Genomic DNA, 24812 nt, shown 5'->3' on the forward strand with positions numbered 1-24812 from the left:
GGTGCTCTTTCACCTCATATCTCAGAATGGTTGTTCGCTTGGCCAAAAACAGCCTCAAATTTGAAACCATCCTCTGTTCTTCGTTCTTGCTCAAGTGTCCTCGCCCCCTATCCCTTTTGGAGGGAGTGACTTTGTTCTTTCATTAACAGAAGGATACTAGACTGTTTAAATATAGCCAGGCCTCCGGAGGCCCAGCATTTTCTCTCCACCTCTTATCCCTGCTTCTTTCTGTTCAGGATTTATTTTTCATTCTCCCTCAGCTCTCTTATCTCCTGTTTTATACATATGGTGCACCGCGGATGGCTCACTCTTAGCTCCCAAGGTCGCATGCAGCATTTCATGGCATAGCTAGCACAAGATTCCTGAGTATCGTATTTTCTCTAAAAAATAATTTTAGGAGTACGCTGTCTTATACAATCACGTCGCTGAGTCACATCGCTTGACTCAAAAGGCCATTTTTGGAGCCTTCCTTCTCCTGGTCATTTTCATTCCATCACATTTCTGCCTTTCTAGAGAACATATTAATTTAACCATGGAGTTCCAGGAGCGTATCCTTCTTGGTTGCAGATAAATTGTATAATTTGTCTTCGTGTCCTCAGAGCTGAGCGAATGGCCTAGCACAGAGCAGCAGCTCAGGAGATACTGGATAGTCCATTAAGGGAAGTTAAGGGAAGTGTGGCAGCCTGGCGAGGCTCATTTTAGTTCCCCAAGGGCCCTGGATTGGAAAACTCTTCTTAGTTTGAACCCCCTGACTGGATAAAGTTTTCCTAGGTATAAACTAGGTTTTTACACTTTGGTCCATCCATACCAAATTATTTTTCCCATCAAATATTTAGACGGCTCAATTAACTATGATGTATACTGATTTTAAATACAAAGGAATGAAAAGTTAAGTGCAGCAAACCACATAGGTGTCTGATTCTTGCATTGCCTTAACCCCAGTTTCAAAAAATTAAAAACTCATTCAATCAACCCTGTAGCCCCGAAACAAGGAAAACACATGACTGAGCAAATAAAAAGTGACAAGAGGCCAATTAAAAGTCAAGTTGTCAGTCAGTTATACCCAGAGATCCAGTTCTTAGAAGGCACTCAAGACCATTCTTTTAGCAGAAATGGAATGCAAAATAATTCAACACTTTAAACATGACATTCAATGACATTTAATTTAGCATCAGTTTTGTGGATTTTAGAGTGGTGAGTCTTAGTAATTGTGTTTTAGAAATGAATTTCTTTCAGAATCTGCTTTCATTCCTACCTTTGAAAATTGGTGCTATTTAGAATATTTTACAATGATAATCATTCAACTGAAGAAATTTATCCTATATTGTACTATATATTATACTAATGCATACCGATACAATCCCATAATTGTTCCTGATATATACAAGATGAAATTATAATAAATATAGAAAACTTTATAATGAACAAAATATATGCTTCACTTTATTTTTAAATTCAGAATTTGCCAAAAAATATATATCTGGATGCAATTTACTGTATTTTGTCTAAATTCCCCAAATCTGAATAAATTAAAATTACATTTTTAATCATACGGTGACTATAACACACAATAAAATGCACATTTTAAGTGTGCAATGTGATGATTTTGAACAGTATTCCTACCTGTGTAATCATCCTCCAGTAAAGACAAAGAACATTTCCATGCGTCAGAAACTTACCTCCCTCTTTCTACAGTTGATTTTCCCACTCAGCCCTCCCCGGCAGCCACAGATCAGATTTCTCTCACTGTCAGTTTGGCTGTTCTAGGACTTCATATAGATAGAATCATACTGTATGTACTTTTTTAAGTACCTGAAAATCCATCTAGGTGTCAGATGTATCAATAGATGGTATATTTAGTTGTTAATGTGAGTAACATTGTTTTTGTGAATGTACAAGTATTTATTTATTCATTCACCTGAGGTAGCCATTGGGCTTTCCAGTTTTTATCAATTCTTAAGACGCTGCCATGAAGACTCATATGCAAATCTTCTTGTGGACTTATGTATCCATTTGTCTTGAATGGAAGTCCAACAGGGTAATTTCTAGATCACTTGCAAACTGTATGTTTGTTTCTTCTTCAAGTTGGATATTTTCTACTAATTTCCCTTTCAGGTTCACTGACTCTTCTGCCACCTTCAATCTCTTCAATCTTCTTCTTACATACCTTCAATCTCTTCCTACATACAAGTCACATTTTTGTTTTGGTTACACTGGTTCTAAAATTTACATATTTCGTGGTTCCTAATTCTCTATTGAAATTTATCTAAATGTTGTCAAAAGAACACATTTAATTTTTTGAATACATTGATAGTAACTGCCTTAATGTCCTGTCCTGATGAATTTAACATCATGGCCATACATCCACAGTTGATTACTATTAACCACTTACCTTCTTATATATGGACCACATTTTTTGTTTCTTTGCCTGTATTATAACTTTTAAATGCAAACCAACTACTGTGATTCCACCTTTGATTGGATAAGTTTTGCTTTATGCTTTGTCTGATTGGAAATGTGGAAAGCTTTAGGCTTTCCAGGAAACTTCACTGACTTGGGAGATGCAATCTTCAGGCTCTGTCTCCCATGCAGATGTGCTAGGCTTTAGAGTTTCTTAAAGCAGGTTTTATCCTTGTAGGATTAGAGCTTGTCCTAACACTTGGTGTCTGTACCTTGACTGCTTGTCTGGGGCGTTATTCAGATGTTAAAGGAATCTTCATGTTCTTTTTTTTTTTAATAATAAATTTATTTTTTATTGGTGTTCAATTTGCCAACATACAGAATAACACCCAGTGCTCATCCCATCAAGTGCCCCCCTCAGTGCCCATCACCCATTCACCCCCACCCCCCGCCCTCCTCCCCTTCCACCACCCCTAGTTCGTTTCCCAGAGTTAGGAGTCTTTATGTTCTGTCTCCCTTTCTGATATTTCCTACCCATTTCTTCTCCCTTCCCCTCTATTCCCTTTCACTATTATTTATATTCCCCAAATGAATGAGAACATACACTGTTTGTCCTTCTCCGATTGACTTACTTCACTCAGCATAATACCCTCCAGTTCCATCCACGTTGAAGCAAATGGGGGGTATCTGTCATTTCTAATGGCTGAGGAATATTCCACTGTGTACATAGACCACAGTTTCGTTATCCATCATCTTTCGATGGACACCAAGGCTCCTTCCACAGTTTGGCTATTGTGGACATTGCTGTTAGAAACATCGGGGTGCAGGTGTCCCGGCGTTTCATTCCATCTGTATCTTTGGGGTAAATCCCCAGCAGTGAAATTGCTGGGTCGTAGGGCAGGTCTATTTTTAACTCCTTGAGGAACCTCCACACAGTTTTCCAGAGTGGCTGCACCAGTTCACATTCCCACCAACAGTGCAAGAGGGTTCCCCTTTCTCTACATCCTCTCCAACATTTGTGGTTTCCTGCCTTGTTAATTTCCCCCATTCTCAGTGGTGTGAGGTGGGATCTCATTGTGGTTTTGATTTGTATTTCTCTGATGGCAAGTGATGCAGAGCATTTTCTCATGTGCATGTTGGCCATGTCCATGTCTTCCTCTGTGAAATTTCTCTTCATGTCTTTTGCCCATTTCATGATTGGATTGTTTGTTTCTTTGCTGTTGAGTTAATAAGTTCTTTATAGATCTTGGAAACTAGCCCTTTATCTGATGCATCATTTGCAAATATCCTCTCCCATTCTGTAGGTTGTGTTTGAGTTTTGTTGACTGTATCCTTTGCTGTGCAAAAGCTTCTTATCTTGATGAAGTCCCAATAGTTCATTTTTGCTTTTGTTTCTTTTGCCTTCGTGGATGTATCTTGCAAGAAGTTAGTGTGGCTGAGTTCAAAAAGGGTGTTGCCTGTGTTCTCCTCTAGGATTTTGATGGAATCTTGTCTCACCTTTAGATCTTTCATCTATTTTGAGTTTATCTTTGTGTCTGGTGCAAGAGAGTGGTCTAGTTTCATTCTTCTGCATGTGGATGTCCAATTTTCCCAGCACCATTTATTGAAGAGACTGTCTTTCTTCCAATGGATGGTCTTTCCTCCTTTATCGAATATTAGTTGACCATAAAGTTGAGGGTCCACTTCTGGGTTCTCTATTCTGTTCCAATGATCTATGTGTCTGTTTTTGTGCCAGGACCCCACTGTCTTGATGACCACAGCTTTATTGTACAACCTGAAATCTGGCATTGTGATGCCCCCAGCTATGGTTTTCTTTTTTAAAATTCCCCTGGCTATTCGGGCTCTTTTCTGATTTCACACAAATCTTAAAATAATTTGTTCCAACTCTCTGAAGAAAGTCCATGGTATTTTGATAGGGATTGCATTAAACATGTACATTCACTGCGTCAAGTTTTGACATTTTCACAATATTAATTCTGCCAATCCATGAGCATGGAATATTTTTCCATCTCTTTGTGTCTTCCTCAATTTCTTTCAGAAGTGTTCTATAGTTTTTAGGGTATAAATCCTTTACCTCTGTGGTTAGGTTTATTCCTAGGTATCTTATGCTTTTGGGTGCAATTGTAAATAGGATTGACTCCTGTATTTCTCTTTCTTCAGTCTCATTGTTAAGTGTATAGAAATGCCACTGATTTCTGGGCATTGATTTTGTATCCTGCCACACTGCCAAATTGCTGTATGAGTTCTAGCAATCTTGGGGTGGAGGCTTTTGGGTTTTCTATGTAGAGTATCATGTCATCGGTGAAGAGGGAGAGTTTGACTTCTTATTTGCCAATTTTAATGCCTTTTATTTCTTTTTGTTGTCTGATTGCTGAGGCGAGGACTTCCAGTACTATGTTGAATAGCAGTGGTGAGAGTGGACATCCCTGTCTTGTTCCTGATCTTAGGGGAAAGGCTCCCAGTGCTTCCCCATTGAGAATGATATTTGCTGTGGGCTTTTTATAGATGGCTTTTAAGATGTCGAGGAAAGTTCCCTCTATCCCTACACTCTGAAGAGTTTTGATCAGGAATGGATGCTGTATTTTGTCAAATGCTTTCTCTGCATCTAATGAGAGGATCATATGGTTCTTGTTTTTTCTCTTGCTGATATGATGAATCACACTGATTGTTTTACGAGTGATGAACCAGCCTTGTGTCCCAGGGATAAGTCCCACTTGGTCATGGTGAATAATTTTCTTCATGTACTGTTGGATCCTATTGGCTAGTATCTTGTTGGGAATTTTTGCATCCATGTTCATCAGGGATATTGGTCTGTAATTCTCCTTTTTGGTGGGGTCGTTGTCTGGTTTTGGAATTAAGGTGATGCTGGCCTCATAGAACGAGTTTGGAAGTACTCCATCTCTTTCTATCTTTCCAAACAGCTTTAGTAGAATAGGTATGGTTTCTTCTTTAAACGTTTGATAGAATTCCCCAGGGAAGCCATCTGGCCCTGGACTTTTGTGTCTTGGGAGGTATTTGATGACTGCTTCAATTTCCTCCCTGGTTATTGGCTTGTTCAGGTTTTCTATTTCTTCCTGATCCAGTTTTGGTAGTTTGTGGCTTTCTAGGAATGCGGTCATTTCTTCTAGATTGCCTAATTTATTGGCGTATAGCTGTTCATAATATGTTTTTAAAATCGTTTGTATTTCCTTGGTGTTGGTAGTGATCTCTCCTTTCTCATTCATGATTTTATTAATTTGAGTCTTTTCTCTCTTCTTTTTAATAAGGTTGGCTAATGGTTTCTGTATCTTATTAAATCTTTCAAAGACCCAACTCCTGGTTCTGTTGATCTGTTCCACAGTTCTTCTGGTCTCGATTTCGTTGAGTTCTGCTCGAATCTTTATTAACTCTCTTCTTCTGCTGGGTGTAGGATATATTTGCTGTTTTTTCTCTAGCTCCTTTAGGTGTAAGGCTAGCTTTTGTATTTGAGTTTTTTCCAGTTTTTGGAAGGATGCTTCTATTGCGATGTATTTCCCCCTTAGGACTGCTTTTGCTGCATCCCAAAGATTATGAGCAGTTGTATCTTCATTCTCATTAGTTTCCCTGAATCTTTTTAATTCTTCCTTAATTTCCTGGTTGACCCTTTCATCTTTTACCAAGATGGTCCTTATCCTCCACATGTTTGAGGTCTTTCCAAACTTCTTGTTGTGATTTAGTTCTAATATCAAGGCATTATGATCTGAGAAGAATGTGTATTGAGTTGAGTTTGGATGTAAAGTTCTGTAGATATCTGTGAAATCCATCTGATCCAGTGTATCATTTAAAGCTCTTGTTTCTTTGGAGATGTTGTGTTTAGAAGACCTATCGAGTGTAGAAAGGGCTAGATTGAAGTCACCAAGTATAAGTGTGTTATTATCTAAGTATGTCTTAATTTGGTTATTAATTGATTGATATATTTGGCAGCTCCCATATTCGGGGCATATATATTGAGGATTGTTAAGTCCTCTAGTTGGATAGATCCTTTAAGTATGATATAGTGTCCCTCTTCATCTCTCACTACAACCTTCGGGGTAAATTTTAGTTTATCTGATAGAAGGATGGCTACCCCTGCTTTCTTTTGAGGACCATTTGAATGGTAAATGGTTCTCCAACCTTTTATTTTCAGGCTGTAGGTGTCATCTGTCTAAAATGAGTCTCTTGTAGACAGCAAATAGATGGGTCCTGATTTCTTATCCAGTCTGAAACCCTGCGCCTTTTGATGGGGTCATTAAGCCCGTTCATGTTCAGAGTTACTATTGACAGATATGAGTTTAGTGTCATCATGGTATCTATTCAGTCCCTGTTTTTGTGGATTGTTCCATTGGACTTCTTCTTACAGGGGAATTTTGAGAGTCCCCCTTAAAATTTCTTGCAGAGGAATTCCTGGGTGGCGCAGCAGTTTAGCGCCTACCTTTGGCTCAGGGCGCGATCCTGGAGACCCGGGATCAAATCCCACGTCAGGCTCCAGGTGCATGGAGCCTGCTTCTCCCTCTGCCTGTGTCTCTGCCTCTCTCTCTCTCTCTCTCTCTCTCTCTCTCTGTTACTATCATAAATAAATAAAAATTTAAAAAAATATTAAAAAAAAATTTCTTGCAGAGCTGGTTTGGAGGTCACATATTCTTTCAGTTCCTGCCTGTCTTGGAAGCTCTTTTCTCTTCTTGTATTCTGAATGAGAGTCTTGGTGGATAAAGTATTCTTGGCTGCAGGTTCTTCTCATTTAGGACCCTGAATATATCCTGCCAGCCCTTTCTGGCCTGCCCAGTCTCTGTGGAGAGGTCTGCTGTTACCCTAATACTCCTCCCCATAAAATCAGGGATTTCTTGTCTCTTGCTGCTTTGAGAATCTTCTCTTTATCTTTGGAATTTGCAAGCTTAACCATTAAATGTCGAGGTGTTGAATGGTTTTTATTGATTTTGGGGGGGTCTCTCTATTTCCTGGATCTGAATGCCTGTTTCCCTTCCCAAATTAGGAAAGTTTTTATCTATCATTTGTTCAAATACATATTCTTGCCCTCTGTCCCTTTCGGCGCCCTCGGGAACCCCAATTAAATGTAGGTTTTTCTTCTTCAGGCTGTCATTTATTTCCCTTAATCTATCCTCATGGTCTTTCTATTGTTTGTCTCTTTTTTCCTCAGTTTACCTCTTTGCCATCAACTTGTCTTCTATGTCACTCACTCGTTCTTTCACCTTGTTAACCCTCGTCGTTAGGACTTCTAGCTTGGATTGCATCTCATTCAATTGATTTTTAATTTCTGCTTGATTGGATCTAAATTCTGCAGTCATGAAGTCTCTTGAGTCCTTTATGCTTTTTTCTAGAGCCACCAGTAGCTGTATAATAGTGCTTCTGAATTGGCTTTCTGACATTGAATTGTAATCCAGATTTTGTAACTCTGTGGGAGAGAGGACTGTTTCTGATGCTTTCTTTTGAGGTGAGGTTTTCCTTCTAGTCATTTTGCTCAGTGCAGAGTGGCCAAAAACAAGTTGTATTGGGAAAAGGAGAAAAGAGAGAAGAAAAAGAAGGAAAGAAAAGAAAAAAAAAGAAAAATGAAAAAAGTAAGAAAAAATAGGAAGAAAAAGAGAAAAAAAAAGAAAGAAAGGGGAAAAAAAGGGTGGGGGAAGCAAACAGAAATCAAAAAGCAAAAAACAAAATAAATAAACAAAGGGGAGTATCCTCTGATCCTGTATACTGTAAGTCCCTTGACTTCCCCTGGAACTGGTCCGTCCAGCTGGTCTTCTGGGGGAGGGGCTTGCTGTGCTGATTCTCAGGTGTTAGCACTTGGGGGAGCTGCTCTGCCCCTGCCTGGTGCAGGGTTCAGTGGGGACTGTTCACCCCGTGAGGCCCCGGGAGGAACAACCGCAGTGGCGGGGGCAGCTCTGCAGCCCTGGAGTCAGCCCCCGCAGTAGCTCCGGGACTCTCCGTCTGCAGGGCCTGGAGGCTCCGGGGCGGGGCCGTTGATCTGCTCAGCTCGGGGCAGGAGCGTCCTCGCTGTCCTGGGCCCTCCTGGCCTCTGCCTGTCCCCGGGGCGCAGGTGCCTGTTACTGTCCCATGGAGCCCGAGGGCATCCCCGCCCTCCTGGGTCCTGCTCTAACCCCCTGCGGGCCCCTTTCCCCCGGGAAGGTTGGTGCAGCTCCTGCTTCTCCGGGACGGGGCTCTCCTGTCCTGGGGACACTCGCCCCGGCCTCAGCCCGGCTCCTCGCGGGCCCCTCCCCCTTGGAGGCCTTTTGTGTCTTTATTTCTTCTTCCCCGTCTTCCTACCTTGATAGAAGCGTGAACTCTTCTCACTGTAGCGTTCCAGCTGGTCTCTCTTTACATCTCAGGCCGAATTTGTAGATTTTCAGGATGATTTGAAGGTGATCTAGGTCATTCGGTGGGGACAGGTGACTGGGGACCCTGCTCTTCTCCCACCTTTGCTGTTATTCCGGATTGTTCCTGTTCTGATTCAATTCCCTGTGGTAGATGCTCTCGGTGAGGCCCAGGCAATCCCTCCTGTTGGGGTGCTGGCCCCTGCCCAGGACTGTGGGGTTCCTCCCTCAGCATCTGCCCTGCTTTTCCCTCTGTTTCAGCAGATTCAGCTGCTCTGAATTCTGTCGGGGACACCTCTGCACGGCCCCACTGTGGATTCTAGCTCTGCTCTGCTTGAATTCCTGCAACCTATGTGGTGTTGGGGAAATTTCCCCCAGGCGGAAAGCTGGGCCCCTGTTCCAAGTTTCCCTACCCTCATATTTCTTACTTTTTGTTGCCTATTGTCCAATGTCTGAAAACTAGGCCCTCTTATGTCTGAATCTCCTTGATGGTTGTTTGTGAGAGAAAGACTAATCTCCTTCCAATTACGATGCCATTGCCAGAAACAGAATCTAAGATTCATTTTAACTTATGGAAATTCCCCCCTCCAAAAAAAAAAAAAAAAAAATTTTAGCCTTGGTGCAATTGTTTAAACAAGATTTTACCTTCCTTAATTAAATCTATATTTTAGGCTTCTTTTTACTTCCACCTGAATTTTTATAGCCATTCTCTATATGTTTTCCCGCACTACATTGCTGTTTTCTTACAATGTAAGAATTATCACCACTCTGCTTAAAAACATCATGGGATTTTCTCTTTCCAGTAGGTTAAGAAAAATATTGTACTTGGGGAAGCATCCCTTTAGATTCTGTTACTAATAAAAAATTTCAGCCATGTTTCTTGTTGTCTTCCAAACCAAACCTTGCATTCTATGCTTTGACTATATTGCTATTCACTTTTTCCCTTTCCCTGAGATTGCCACGATCTTTCTGGCATTTATGCCTTCACATAAGCTATTCCTTCTGCCTAGAAAACACGGATCTCCTTTACCTACTTGGTTAAGGCCGCTTCAGTCATCCAGACTCAAATCAAAGTTTTTGAATTTTGTTACTCCTGCAGAGCTAACTTTTTCCCTCTTTCTCTAAGCTTTTCTTCAGTGCTCTGTTAGCACTTTGTCCTTATTTATTCTACAATACTTCTTATTGTAGCTGTTTACATGCCTAACTTTTTCATTAAACTGTGAACAGTCTATTCTCAAGAGCAGCATATCCCTTAGGGTGCCTGGATGGTTCAGTCAGTTAAGTGTCTGACTCTTCGTTTTGACCCAGGTCATGATCGCAGTGTCATGGGGTTCGAGCCCCACTCAGAGCGGAGTCTGCCTGAGATTCTGCATCTCCCTCTGCCCTTTCCCTACTTTCTCTTTCTCTCCCTAAAATAAATAAAGAAATCTTAAAAAAAAAGAAAGAAAAAGAAAAAGAGCATATCTCCTTAAACTTTCTCTTCTTCATGTCTAACAATGTCCAGTTCTTAGTAAATATTTGTTAAATAGGCAGAAGATTAATGAATAGATTGCATAATGTTTTTGTTTTATTTTGTTTGATTTTGAGGTATTTTAATCTTGTTCCTTTAGATTTTAGAGATTGGACCATGTAAACCTTAATAAGTATATTTAAATTGAAATAAATTTTAATATATGATGTAAATGAATTCAAACATATCTTAACTTAAAACAAAACTACAAAAAACCCTGTATAAAGAAGTATAATTCATTTTGATTTTAATATGAACATGAACATTGGACTTTTTTGAAACTCACTTCCAGTTAAGGAACTAAAATCTGAAGTTTAAAATTATTTTTTAATAAGTTTATTTTTTCTTATTTCATAAGGACTTATTATTTATTTTTTTCATAAGAACTTCTGACCATGAACCATCCCCAGTAGATAATCACTTTAAAGACAGTAGTAGACTAAAATGTTTTATCAGCTTTTTATCTATTAGCCAATCCTAAATAAAATATTTTGGGTAAGTATCAGACCTGATGTGTGTGGGTTCGTACACAGCCTTTCTGTGAAGACTGATTTAGAATCGCTATGGCAAAAACATTCATTAAAATACAAAAAAATAAAATGTAACGAATAGGTTCTTTCTCAGTTTTCAAGTGGAAAAGTTACTTCTTAGAAGCTAAAAATATGATCAGGTCCTTGTATTTTCTGTTAGCTAAAGATAGAAAATTGGGGGCACTTGGGTGGCTCAGTGGTTGAACATCTGCCTTTGGCTCAGGTTGTGATCCCAGGGTCCTGAGATCGAGTCCCTTATCTACCTCCCTGCTCAGCAGGGAGCCTGCTTCTCCCTCTGCCTATGTCTCTGCCTCTCTCTCTGTGTCTCTCATGAATAGATAAAAATCTTAAAAAAAATAAAATAAAAAAACAAATTGCTTTATTACAAGCTCTTGAAGAAAAAGCAGGGCTTATTGGAACTAATATTTTGACTAACATATACATTGTTTATTTATTTATTGTTTTCTTCCAGATTCATGTTCACATGTATCTAGACCTCTTAGGACTCAGTTATCACTGAATTATGTGGAAATACAGGCAGCGTACACTCTGCTGGGGAAGGTCTTTGGGAGCAGAAGGTCTTCCCAGGTGCCCGTGTCACACTGTCCCAGAACACACACATACAATCATGCTGCCGATCGGTGATGCAGTGGTGCTATCAATGGGGCATCTTGACACACAGTATCTGCCTTGACGTGTGCAAAGGGAAAAAAAAACTGCAGCTTAGCCATTTTGATCACAAATCAAACATAAATGAGGTCTATATTTATATTCCCCATCAAGTCTATCCCTTTTTTCTCAGAACTGTGGGTGGTCTGCTGAAGCCGATTTCCCTGACTGTGGGCCTGTTTATTGCAAATCTATAGAACAGATTTATTTTTCAGCCAAGTGGAGCTAAGATCCATTAGTGTCAGTACCTGTAGCAAGAGAGGCATATGTAGCCATAATTTGTTATAATCTTATATAATCTTCCCTTAGAAAATGAAGAAAGGAGCAGTGGGGTAGCTATGGAATTATATTGTGACAGTCCCATTATCCAATGACATTATGCTGGTGATTTAGAGGCAGGCAGGCTAACTGCCCTGAAAGTCAATTGAAGTAAGTATGGGTCTCATTAGGCAGTAATAGATTTTTTTTTTAGGTTTTCCAAAGCTATTTTTTTCTCTGCTAAAAAAAGGAAAAAAGAAAGAAGGCAATAACATAGCCATGTGTTGCCTGTTTTCCAATATATCTTGTCCTATTGTGATGTCTTCTAACATTCATGTCTGTTCAGTTACTCTAGGGCATTATTTCCTTCCCTTGGAAACCAAATTATAAATGTTTGTTAATCCTTCAATGTCCTCTCTTCCATAATTTCACCTTTCTTTTTTTAATTAAACATATGCCTCTTTGAGAAAAATTTTGGTTGTTTCTTTTGTCATATAATTGTTTTGTTTCCTTGTTTCTAATCTCTTTAGTAAATCCTTGTCTTTGAAAAACTTCCTTTTTCAATGACTTGGCTTTTCTCTTTGCATGAAGAGCATTGGTCCTTTCAGTATCACATCAGTTCAGTTATCACAACAGACAGTTGTTAGGTTATTGTTATTTATCAACCAGGATTGGGAAGAGGAGGCGGCACAGGTAAATTAAATGGCATTCTCACATTTGGCGATCTCTAATGTGTGATTTCAGAGAACCTTCTAAGTGCCATTTCAGTCATCATGAGGGCTGTTTTGTGATTTGCCCAATATCTGCAACAGTGTTTACAAAGTCAGGAGATGGTCCAGGATTGCAAGGCTTAATGTGTATCCATATACACATCTTAACACATGTGACCACGTGAACGCATCACAGTCCTTTTCTCAGGGCTTGGGAGGGGACCCTGGTGGTTCTAGCTCTGAACAGTTATTTTTATTTGCTTCATGGTAAATCTGGCTCTGAGTAGTCAGTTACTCAATAACTGGACATACTCACCACAGATATTTTTCCTTGTCTGAGCACATATCTCCTAGAGTTAGCATCTTTGCAGCATGCAAGGCAGACATATAATTACCATTGTGCCTGTTTAGGTCAGTCCCAAGTTGTACTTGGGGGTTTTCCAATGACTATATATGAGTCGTCCTGAGATAGAGGCCCCAATCCCTTGGGGAACTCCTGGGCAGGCCAAGGACTTCCAGGCATTTGTGACCATAGGACCTGGGCCATATACCCCCAGTCACTTGAAATGAGACTCTGCCCTATGAATGCTAAAACATCAGAGTAAATGTGAATACTCCTAACGCCAGACTCTAACACGGGGTTTGGCAAGCTACAGCTTAGAGGCTGGCCACCTGTTCTTATAAATAGTTTTATTGTTACACAGCAGTACACATTCATTTGCATAATATCTGTGATCAGTTTCCCACTATAATGGCAGGGTTTAGTAGTTGCAGTAAAGATTGTGTGGCCTGAAAACCCAAAAATATTTATTACCCTCTATTTAATTTAATATTAAAATTTAGTAGAATAAAAACACAATAAAAGAATGATAGTCTTTGAATGAATTATTCTAATTTACCTCAAGACTTGGGAATAATATTTTTCATTTTAGACATAATTTTCTCATATAAAAATGAGACGTTGACATACCAAAATATTCCTAAATGGAAGTTAGTCTCTCTTGTTAATCTTTTAAATATTATAGATTTTATAAGGCAACAATTCAATATATGAGATTCTATTTTTGTTTACATAATTCTTCATGTTTCAAAATGAATAGACTAGTCCGGATGGATCTTTTCTATATATGCCATGAAGCCTTATACACTTTCTAGGCCATTATCCTGTGAACTAGTGTTAACTTTCCCAAGGACACAGAGTTGACAAGTAGAGAATGCAAATTTTAATGTTAATTTATCTGATTCCAAAGTCTAGGCTTTATCCACAGCCAAACTAGAGTAATATACAGTTATGTATTCATTTCCTGTGACTGCTGCAACAAATTACAACCAACACAGTGGCTTAAAATGACATAAATTAATTATCTTACAGTTCTAGAGGTAAGAAGTCTGAAATTTGTATTGTTGGCCTAAATCATGATGCTCTTTCTGCAGGCTCCAGGAGAGAGAATCCATTTGCTTACCTTTCCAGCTTGTGGAGACAGCCTGCCTGGATTGCTTGGCCTGTGCTCCTTCTTCCACCATGAGGGCCAGTAACGCTGGTTGAGTTTCTCACATCATATCATTCTGACACTATTCTGCAGTCAACTCTCCCTGACCAACTCTTCAGCTTCTTGTCTATTGTGAAGGACATGTGTGATCACACAGGTAGTCAGTCCACGGTCATCTCCCATCTCAACATCCTCAATTTATTCACATTTTCAATGGCTCTTTTGCTATGATAGTGAACATATTCCCAGTTGCCAGAGATTAGGACATGCTTATCTTTGTGGGGGGAGAAGAGGTGAAAGGTGCATAGTCATCATGCAAAACTTATCATCGCCAATAATTTCTTTTCTTTACTTTTTAAAAATTGTTAGTGGTGGTGTTTTGCATTTGGTGGAACAAAAGAGGTTGTGAGAAACAATACAGCACATAGAAACAAAGGCTTTGATGTCAGACCACAGGGGTTCTGGCTCTCTCTGATTTCTTCTTATTGCGTAGCTTTTGGTATTCTTTCCCGGTCTCTCTTATTTCTCCTCTCTAAAGGGACAATAATAGTAAAAATCTCATACGTTTATTGAGAAGATTAAATTATGTAAGGCATGTCAAAGTCAGACTCAGCAGTGCCTGGCAACTAAGAAGCCCCCAGTGAATGCTAGCTGTAAGGACACATTAGGATGCCATGTTTGAATGAATCTGCTTTAGCTTCTGGTTGTCAGTAGTGTTAATTCAAGAAAATTAAAGAAAAATATTCTGTAAGTAAAGCTGGAAAGAATGTGTATCCATGGTAGCCAGTCTTCCCTCTCCTGCTTGTGATAGCACGACATTCACATGAAAGGTACAGTTCAGATTGGAAGCAAAGGACATTGACTCTATATTTTGCAAGTCATTACATGTTATGTATAACCCAAAGTTGTTTTCTCAAAAAATAGATATCAAAATGAAATCAGAATAATCTGTTACATAATCTCTACTCTTTGTATTAAAATTATTGAGGAACTTGATATTATTAATTTATATGACTATCAAACAGTTTCTTCTAACCTCATAATACAAAGCACACTATTGTCACTGTGCTTTGGGGATGCCTGGGTAGCTCAGTAGTTGAGCATCTCCCTTCAGCTCAGGTCGTAATCCTGGGGTTCTCTCTCTCCCTATGTCTCTATCTCTCTCTCTCATGTCTCTCATGAATAAATAAATAAAATCTTAAAAAAAAAAAAGAAAAAATCTGTGCTTTGTACTATTCAATTAGATTGGCTGGTTGCCTCACTAGGCAAATAAAAATCCCAGGAAACCTTGAATCTACATCTTCACTTGTTAGCTTGAATTAGGGAGAGTAATAGATGTGATTTTCTGCTTTAGTGGATGAGAAAAATGTTTAACATGCAAAGTTAGTAGAATACACAGAAAACATTTTTTAAGTGCTTGGTAAGTTAGGAAAGGAATGTGGCAATTAATATTCATATTTATTTGATTCATAATCAATGTGAAGAAAGCAAGAGTATTAGAAAAGTTATAGGACTAGTGATACAATCTGGATTTTATTCTAGGGTCATAGTAATCAACTTTGAGAATTTGGGGTAATTACATAACCTGTGTAGGGTTCAGTTCCGTAAGCATGTTATTCTTTGGCTAAGACATAGGAAATTCATAGAATGTTCTAAAATATTCCCTTTTGAAAACACTTGAGTTTAAGGAAGACATAAATGAGTGGGAATCAGTTTAGAATGTTTTTAAACATTGGATTAACTCAGGGATGCTGGGTGGCTCAGTGGTTGAGCGTCTGCCCTTGGCTCAAGGCATGATCCTGGGGTCCTGGGATCGAGTCCCACATCAGGATCCCCACAGAGAGTCTGCTTCTCCCTCTGCCTATGTCTCTGCCTCTCTCTCTGTGTCTCTCATGAATAAATAAATAACATCTTTAAAAAATGATATTGGATTAAGTCAATAATTTTTTTTCATTCTGTGTAACACCAGATGCTCTGCAAATTTTGGATAGTTTGGTCTATATCTCCATTATTGCATTAGCTCTGAATGGTACTTTATAACCTTTTTTAGATAAGGTAGAATTTTTTTTAAAATATGAATTCTATAATCAGTGAATTAGCTAGCTCCATTTCTGTTTTTAACTACCTGAAGTAACATTTGAAAATAAAATTAAAATATGCAAACATATTGTACTGAATATAATATTAAAATTTTTCTTTGTTGTTCTTACCTATTCCACTATTGGAAAATGGCAGAAAGGCAACCTTACAAAGAGTATGACATGTTCTATAAGGAATTTGACTGATAGCCTCCTTTCAGTGACAGTCTGACTTCAAAAGAATTTCTTGGGAAATAACCAATTCAGTGAAGTAAGCTTCTTTTTGTTGAGCCTTTTCTTAGAATTATTGAAAAAAAAAGTAAAAATATAAAGAAGGATTTTATACATTAAAACTCAAAATAAAGGACAATTTTATATGCCATAAAAGACAAAGAAACTAAAAGCCAAGGAGAAATCAGTGGTGAATGCTGTCTTGGCCCAGGAGTTATGATACATGAACAGTGCTTCTAGGAATCAGAGGTGGGGGTTTTAATACCACCCAGGGCAAGGACATGGCCTTCAGCCTACTGTAGGTAGAGGGCTGAAGCAGAGCTCCCTGCGTAAAGGCTGCTTCATCTATTCAAAGGAAGAAGAGAATCAGAAAAACACTTCCCATTAGGAAAGAGGAAGCAGCAAGATAGTTCTTGACTAAACATCAGGGACTGATGCTGGAATAAAACAGAAAGCTTTGTGAAATTTTTATCTAAGCCTATGTTACACAGGAGAGAAATTTGAGTTTACTCAGACATCATGATGCTGGAGAAAACAGCTGACACATTAGCACAGAAACTGCTCTGGAAGGCAAGAAACCACTAAGATCTTGGCAAAATCTTGGGTGAAATCACCGTGTGAGTCTTCCACAAGCCTGCACATATGGACAATCACAGAAACGAAAACAGACTCCCAAGAAGTTCCCTCTGTCACATATGCACACCGATTAAAAACTGATTGGGTGAATACATAGCCATAAGATAACCAGCAATGAGAATAAATGTAAAGCAATAAACAAAACAAAACAAAGAAGGTATTGGGATCCCAAATCAAGGGAGAACAGATCAATTTGAAAAATACTGTGAAAGTTTAACATAAATAAGTGAAAGAATCTATAGACAGCATGTTAAAATAAAAGGAAAATATAAGAAATACAGATATTTGAAAAGTAAATAGAATTTTAAAACATGATTAACAGAATTGAAATTAATATATTAATAGATATCTCAAACAACCAATTAGAATAAAGAATTAGTGAACTGGAAACTTGCAGGAATCACTCAACATGTAGTACTAACAGATAAAAAAGTAAATCATAAGAAAGATTAAGAGACGTGCAGAAAGATTGAAAATGCCAAATATTTATAGATGTTCTGAAAGATAGAAAAAGGAATCTAGGGAAGATACAGTGAAAAAATTAATGTAAAGAGTTAAAGAGTGGAAGAAAGGCTTGAGTCTTCAGATTTAATGAGCAATGTACCCATCTACTGCCTACCTAACCTAGGAAATAGAACAAACCTGTATCTTTGAAGCCTGCACCGTTAAGGTAGGCTAGGTTATGGTAATCAACAACTACAAATCCCACAGGCTGGGCTTCGCAGACATTTATTTCTTAGTTATTTTAAGTGTCTAACTGAAGTTGGAAAGAATGAAAGTAAAAATTCACGAAGTGGAAAGGTGAAAAATAAGAGTAATTAATTAATATAGCCAGGGGCTGGAAATAATAAAAACATAAAATAAGCAGAATTTCTTAAAAATTGCTATTTTTATTTCTATGAAAATAATTTTGAAAACTTCATAATTTTCTAATTGATCTTAGGAGAATGAAAGATACATTGTCAAATTCGAGCCTTTACAAATTTGAAATAGCCCAAGGCTCTGCTCTAAATAGGCAAAATCTTTCAAATTGTAAAGAACACATTGTATGATGGAATATATAAAGAGATGAAACTCTACTCAATTAATTAGATGAAACTAGCCTACTTCTGGTAATAAACCTTAGGACAGCATCAATAAAGTCATATCTTAATATCTTTTTTTGATAAGGAATGAAAAATCTTTGAAGTGTCTCTCAGTCAAATAATGAATAGTGGTAGAATAATTCACTGTGATTAAGGAGAGATAATTTCAGGAATATAAGACTGAGTCAGTATCAGTATAATGACCACAGTAGAATGTCCAATTATAAAACCCACACAATCATCTCAGAGTATGACAAAATGACATTTGGTAAAATTGAACACGCATTCAAGATGAAAGTAATAATAACAGTCACAACAACAGCCGTATAATTCTTAGTATTCTGGGGATAGAAACATTTTTTTATCATTATATTCACCTATTCATTCAATTATTAGTTAAGTTACTTAATAAGTATTTATGAAATGTCTGCCATGTTCCTGCTATTTGCTTAATAAAAGACACACAGTCAACTTGGTAATGAATAATGAAACACTAGCTGAGAATAGGCAAATAACTAGCAGTTGCCTGACCAGTCGCCTTCTATTATGTCTGCTTCAAACACTGCTAAACTCTTGGTTCTTTCTCACTGAACCTGGATGTGACCTCAGAATTCTTCTAAACCATGATTCTCATGGCAACCAGCAGTTCCTATTTTATTAGACTTGGCATCCCAAATACAATGTACTCATGGCCCCTCAACAGCTATTCCCATCTGGAAACCTAGGAAGGATCTATTACCAGTAGTTAACGTGCCTTTTTATTTTCAATGCGATATGCCATATTAGGACAAGTGAGTAATAGGAGATACAAAAGGGAGACTGCTTCTGAGAATAATTTGAGAATTTTCACCACTTTAGAATATTGTCTTGAAGGGAGAATTGTAAGGGAGAAGATGAAGATGATGAGATGTTAGCAGTGTCAGAGTTTGTGTGGAAGGTTGAGGAAGTCCTGGCTGTGGGTTTTATTTGCTCTGTGAAGAAGGAACATAGTTCATCTGTGAATGTGCAAAGGTAAAGAGTGGGAAACTGGATTTGGATGGAGAACTTCTGAAATAGTCATGGATCAGAATGGAAGAGGTTCAGATGGTACTAAATCAAAATTGTTTTGCAGTTTGGGAGACACAAATGAAATTTATAAATCAAATGTTTACAGTTAACATCAAATAGGACAATAAAAATAAAATGCTGATCACTTACGCTTGCATACAGAAAAGACTCTCTTATCTATCTACCATCTATTATCATCTATCACCACTCTTTTTCATTTATCATCTTTTTCTCATCTCAATATCATATTATTATTTCTCTTACAACTACTATGATATATAGAGCATGACTTCAGAGATGTAGAATAAATCTCTGTTTTTGTCAACATACTTTTATGTATTATTTTATATACTACAGTCTGTTTTAAATATCTGTTTATGCCTCCTGATTGGCCTGCACCTTTTTAGAGCAGAGTCTGTCAATTAGTTCAATTCTTAATCCCAGACTCATGTCTAGAAAACTCTAAAAGTCATTAAGAATCTGTGGACTGAATGAAATAGTTAATTGTGTATGTCATAATCAGAAATTAAAACCAAGGCTTTTACTGTATTTCCTTAATTGTGGGATGCTTACCACAAGATGTGGATCAGATCATTTTATGTGGTTTATAGACATGACATTCGATACTATTGTCTCACACAGTGAAAAATACGTTTCCTTTCCTCTTTCAGTTATTTTCCTGCCTTTTTGGTTATTATATTATGAGAAGTCTCTTTTGGGGGATTACACGTCTTTAACATCCAATACTTACTTGTTAAGGAATCTTTTAAGCAAAAAGGGAACACTTCTGAGAGCCAGAGATTTCAAATGGTTACTATATGTGAGTAGAACTTAATAAAATTTTTTTCAGTATTTTATCCTGACAATGGAAAATATACCAAAAGTCAAATTCCTCATCTATGTCTACCGCTGGGCTAAAAAAATTGAGGGGGAGGGATTTAATTGTTACTATTTGTCATGCTGTAAACATCCAAATATTATTATCATGAAAGATTTTCTCTCTGTTTTTCAAATATGTTGGTGCTCCATGACATGAATTTCTGATGGATATGAACCTGTCCCTTTTTCTGTGAGGAAGTTTACCCAGTCTCTATGATGCTTGGTTGTATCTCTTGCTCTTAATTCTCTGCCTTGACTTTATGTTTTTTTTCTTCTTGTTCTTTTTGTTTATTTTTTCTTTTTGGACCCTTATCTTTTCTTTTTCCTCTAACTGACCATAAGATAGAATTTCCATGATTTTTTTTATTATTATATATAATCACAGAGTTCTATGTACTGTACTCTGCTTCTGAAAATGTGATGACTATTAGCATTTTTAGTTCTCTATAAAATGTTATGTAAAGTAGCCTAGATTATTTTCCTCCTGTGAAGTTGTAGTAGAGAGTAAAGTTTCTCCTCTTGTAAAAGCAAAAAATGGATTGCATTATATATTTGTTCAAAAAGAAAAAAGTGACAATTTATTTCCCCTATTTGCTTAATTTTTCTGTGCCATTTCAGTTGCAGAGGTAATGTTTCTTAAAGATACAGCTTTATGGTTTTCCAAAATGCATAAAATTTTAATTGTAGAAGAATTTTAAAGGAAAAACAGTATGGCGTCATTAAAATCTTTCAGAAAACATTTAGAATTCTGAGATAAGCTTCCAGTCAAAAGTATTTTCAGGAATTTTTTTTCCAGGTTAAAGGAACTAATTTTTCTTTCTGGTGTTTTAGTGACTTTGAATCAACCATAAAGTTATATCGTACAATGTTTCTGGTCTGACTAATCACACTGTTAAGGTAGTATGTTCTCATTCTTTTAATTTCTTTGATAGTTTATGTCATTCATTTCTCACAAATTGAAGCAATCATCCTGAGGCAGAAGAAATGTTATTTTGTGTGAGAGTACACAAGGCCATTTTGCTTTTCTGAAGGACATGTTTCATATTTTCTCTCTAAAAGCTACTAAATGATCACATTTATTCTAAAAATTCAGAGTGTCGGAAAGCTTTTCCACAAGGTCACTTTCTTACCCAGCACCTTTCCTCTGTGTTTGTTGTGAAGGCTTTTATTTGTTTCGTTAAAATCATACTTTGCTGCATTATCTGTTTTTCACTCTGAATCAGGAAGCACGGAGAGCCCTTAAAAAAGTTCCATATAGGACATTCTACCCTGGTGTCTCTCAGGATGATCCAGTTGAAAGTTCTTATGATAATTCTTCTTTCTAGAGCCACCTTTAAGTCAAAATATTGTTACAAAATTAGATGTGGATTATATCATTGTCTTTCTGGCATGCAATAGCTTATTCCAAAGTTTGCAAATCTTTTCTTCCAACTCTGTACATCTGAATCGTAACAAAAATACCACTTTAAACATAGCTAGACTTTGTTTACTCTTATTGGTCTATCTGCAGTTTGTTTTGCAGTAATAAAAAAGATTAGAAACTAAATTTAATGAAACACAGTTAAATGTTACATTTATCAAAGATGGAAGACTATTTCTGAAGACAGTTTTCACACTCGCTCTGGGCAGTGCACACTAATGCAGTACTTAGGCCATTGTTATGGTCAAAAGTACCTGGAACCTAGTTTACTCCTGCCCTCAACAGAAAGAAGGTTGTACACTGCTGTTGTCACACTCAGGAACAGTGCTGATCAGATGCCGTCTCAGGTTATATAACTTTTTTTTTTTTAAGATTTTATTTATTTATTTGAGAGAGAAAGAGCACACAAGTGGGAGGAGGGACAGAGGGAAAGGGTATTATTCATTGCATTATATATTTGTTCAAAAAGAAAAAAGTGACAATTTATTTCCCCTATTTGCTTAATTTTTCTGTGCCATTTCAGTTGCAGAGGTAATGTTTCTTAAAGATACAGCTTTAAGAAACAGACTCCCCATTTGTTGAGCAGGGAGCCAGATCTGGGGATCCTGGGATCTGGGGATCCTGGGATCCTAGGATCATGACCTGAGCCGAAGGCAGCTGCTTAACCAACTGAGCCACCCAGGTGCCCCGGGATTATATAACTCTCTACAGTAGGAGATTGTTGAGCCCAATGGTCAAGAAAGAAGTCTTGAGACACTTTATGGTGCAAAAAAATTATTTTATTATAGTGCAGGGACAGGACCCACGGCCAGGAAGAGCGACACTGAGATGGTGAGCAGTGACTGATTACATACATTTTAGTTAGCAGGGGTTAGAGTGAGCATAAGTCTCTAAGGATTTGCAAGCAAGGCTTTCAGGACCTTGAGGGGCCAGCTGCTGTTAACATAAAGTTACTTTTAGTCTTTAATAAAACATTAAGCGTTAAGGCATTAAGGCAGTCAAGGGTTTTTTGAAGCAGGTCCCACTCTGAATGTTTCAGGTATCTATCAGTGGGGGGCAATCTAAGTAGATTTAATTTAAGCCACATTTTTCTTGACTTTGTTTTCCTCATCAATAACCATGCCACCTTTATGATGGATTGGTATTTTTGGGTATGGAATCAACGTTTACTATTAGCTTTGGGGAGGAAATCTAAAGAAGTGAACTGACATACCAAAGGAGTCAAACATCGAAGCTGCTTTGTATTCCTCCTAGTTACTAGTTACAACCACGAAAGAAATGTACATCTTATAATTTTAAAATTAAAAAAAAAAAAAGAAGAGCTGATGTTCTCCTGAGTAAATGCAGATGAATCAGTAGAAAATGTTTTGAGAACTCATTGATTTCAGACTTGCCTCTGATGAGGCTGGAGTTCATTACTGTTACTGTTTCAAACCTAAGCCATATATGATTAATAAGTCACTCAATATGACACCTGTACTAAGTAACTTTAAAAGGCTCTTAAATATTTCTTGGAGCTGTGTGGTAAGCCACAATAAAAGCAGTTAGTTACGATAAGGATAGGCGTGGTTGAGCCGAGTTGGCTAAGAGATGAAACACAAATCATCAGTATTACAGGACTGAAATGAACAAAACCAAGATGACCTTATCTGGGAAAGTTCAATGTTCTAATTTCTATAACCTCAAACTATCATTTCTTGTATGAGCTCTTAACAATTCCCAGACACTAACTTCATCTTTTTTTAACTTTATGATTTGCACTAACCATTATTCATCGTATATGTTTTAAGATTTTATTTATTTATTCCTGAGAGATACAGAGAGGGAGGCAGAGACATAGGCAGAGGGAGAAGAGGCTCCCCGCGAGGAGCCTGACCGTTATTTGTCATATGCTGTATAATTTCATTTTAACCATTCAGAATGCAACATCTTTACTACTGAATCTAAGAAATTAATTCAGTGATACCTTCAAAGGCGATCAAAATCACATTACATTTATAAAAAAGCATGGGAACAGGACAATGAACATTTTAGCAGGAAAACTATTTCAGAAACTGGCAATGGCTTTTGTGTGGAATTATGGGAGCTAATAATTGTCTTGGTTTCCTAGTGCTGCCACAACAAAGTACCACAAACTGGGTGCCTGAAGATAACTGAAATTTATTGTCTCACAGTTCTGGAGGTGAGAAGTCTGAATTTAAAGCCTCAGCAGGATCATGATGCCTCTAAAACTTGTATTAGAGGGGCACATTGTTTGCCTCTTCTTAGCTCCTGGTGATTTGCCAGCAATCGTTGGCATTCCTTGGCCTGCTGCTGTGAAGTATCATCTTTGCCTCTGTCATCTCATGGTGTTCTCACTAGTATCTGTGCTCAGATTTTCCTCTTCTTATAAGGACATCAGTCATATAGATACTGGATTCAAGCCCACCCTCCTAACCTCATCTTAACTGATTGCATCCTTAACGAACCTACTTTCAAATTGTAAGAGCACATTCACAGGTGCTCAGGGCTCAACATATCTTTCAGGACATCACCCAACTCACAACAATAATTAAAATTTACTTTTAAGTTACAATTTTTTAACTTATTTTCTTGAAAATGTAGGACAGGGGGATGCCTGCGTGGCTCAGCCATTTAGCGCCTGCCTTCTGCCCAGGGTGTGATCCTGGAGTCCCAGGATTGAGTCTCACATCAGCTTCCCCGCATGGAGCCTGCTTCTTCCTCTGTCTGTGTCTCTACCTCTCTCTCTCTCTCTCTCTCAAATAAATAAAAATTTTAAAAAAAGAAAAAAAATGTAAGGCAGAGGACACAGCAATAAAGAGAAACCAAATGCTGTGGCAAAATATGCTAGATGTTATGACTTTAAATGGGAAAGAAGCTTTCAAAATAAATTTGGACACTTGTTCTTGAAATCAATATAATATTCAATTTAGTCCTAAAGTCCTAAGGCCTTTGGAGTTTTAATGAAAATATACAAACAGGGGACACAGTACATTAACTTACTTTTAGGGGCTAGTACTATTTTAACATTTAAAAAACATAAAAGCAGGACGCCTGGGTGGCTCAGCGGTTAAGCGCCTGTCTTCTGCCCAGGGCGTGATCCTGGAGACCCAGGATCGAGTCCCACATCAGGCTCCCTGCATGGAGCCTGCTTCTCCCTCTGCCTGTGTCTCTGCCTCTCTCTCTCTCTCTTTCTCTCTCCCTCCCTGTCTTTCATGAATAAATGTATAAAATCTTTAAAAAAATAAAGACAGTATCATATAAATTTAGATAAAAACTTATTCTTTTTAAATTTATTTATTTTAGGGAGAAAGGGAGAGAGCATGGGGAGGGGGAGGAGCAAGACTCCCCACTGAAAGAGAAGCCTGATGGATGCAGGGCTGGATGTGGGGCTGGATGGGGAGCTGGATGTGGGACTAGATCCCAGCACCCTGAGATCATGATGGGAGCTGAGGCAGACACCTAACCAACTGAGCCACTCAGGCAACCCTGGATAAAAACTTCTGTTTGAAGGCAAGCAATGTATATATAAAACATGATGAAAATAGG

General features: G+C 37.9%; 1 protein-coding gene across 1 annotated transcript in view; it reads left to right on the top strand.

Moving 5' to 3' along the window:
• The window catches only part of PXDNL (peroxidasin like), a gene marked incomplete at its 5' end in the record, with an annotated part of 490956 nt that overhangs the window by 425875 nt on the left and 40269 nt on the right, over positions 1 to 24812 (top strand).

Source organism: Vulpes vulpes, chromosome 13 (genome assembly GCF_048418805.1).
Source record: "Vulpes vulpes isolate BD-2025 chromosome 13, VulVul3, whole genome shotgun sequence".
Classification (NCBI taxonomy): Eukaryota; Metazoa; Chordata; class Mammalia; order Carnivora; family Canidae; genus Vulpes; species Vulpes vulpes.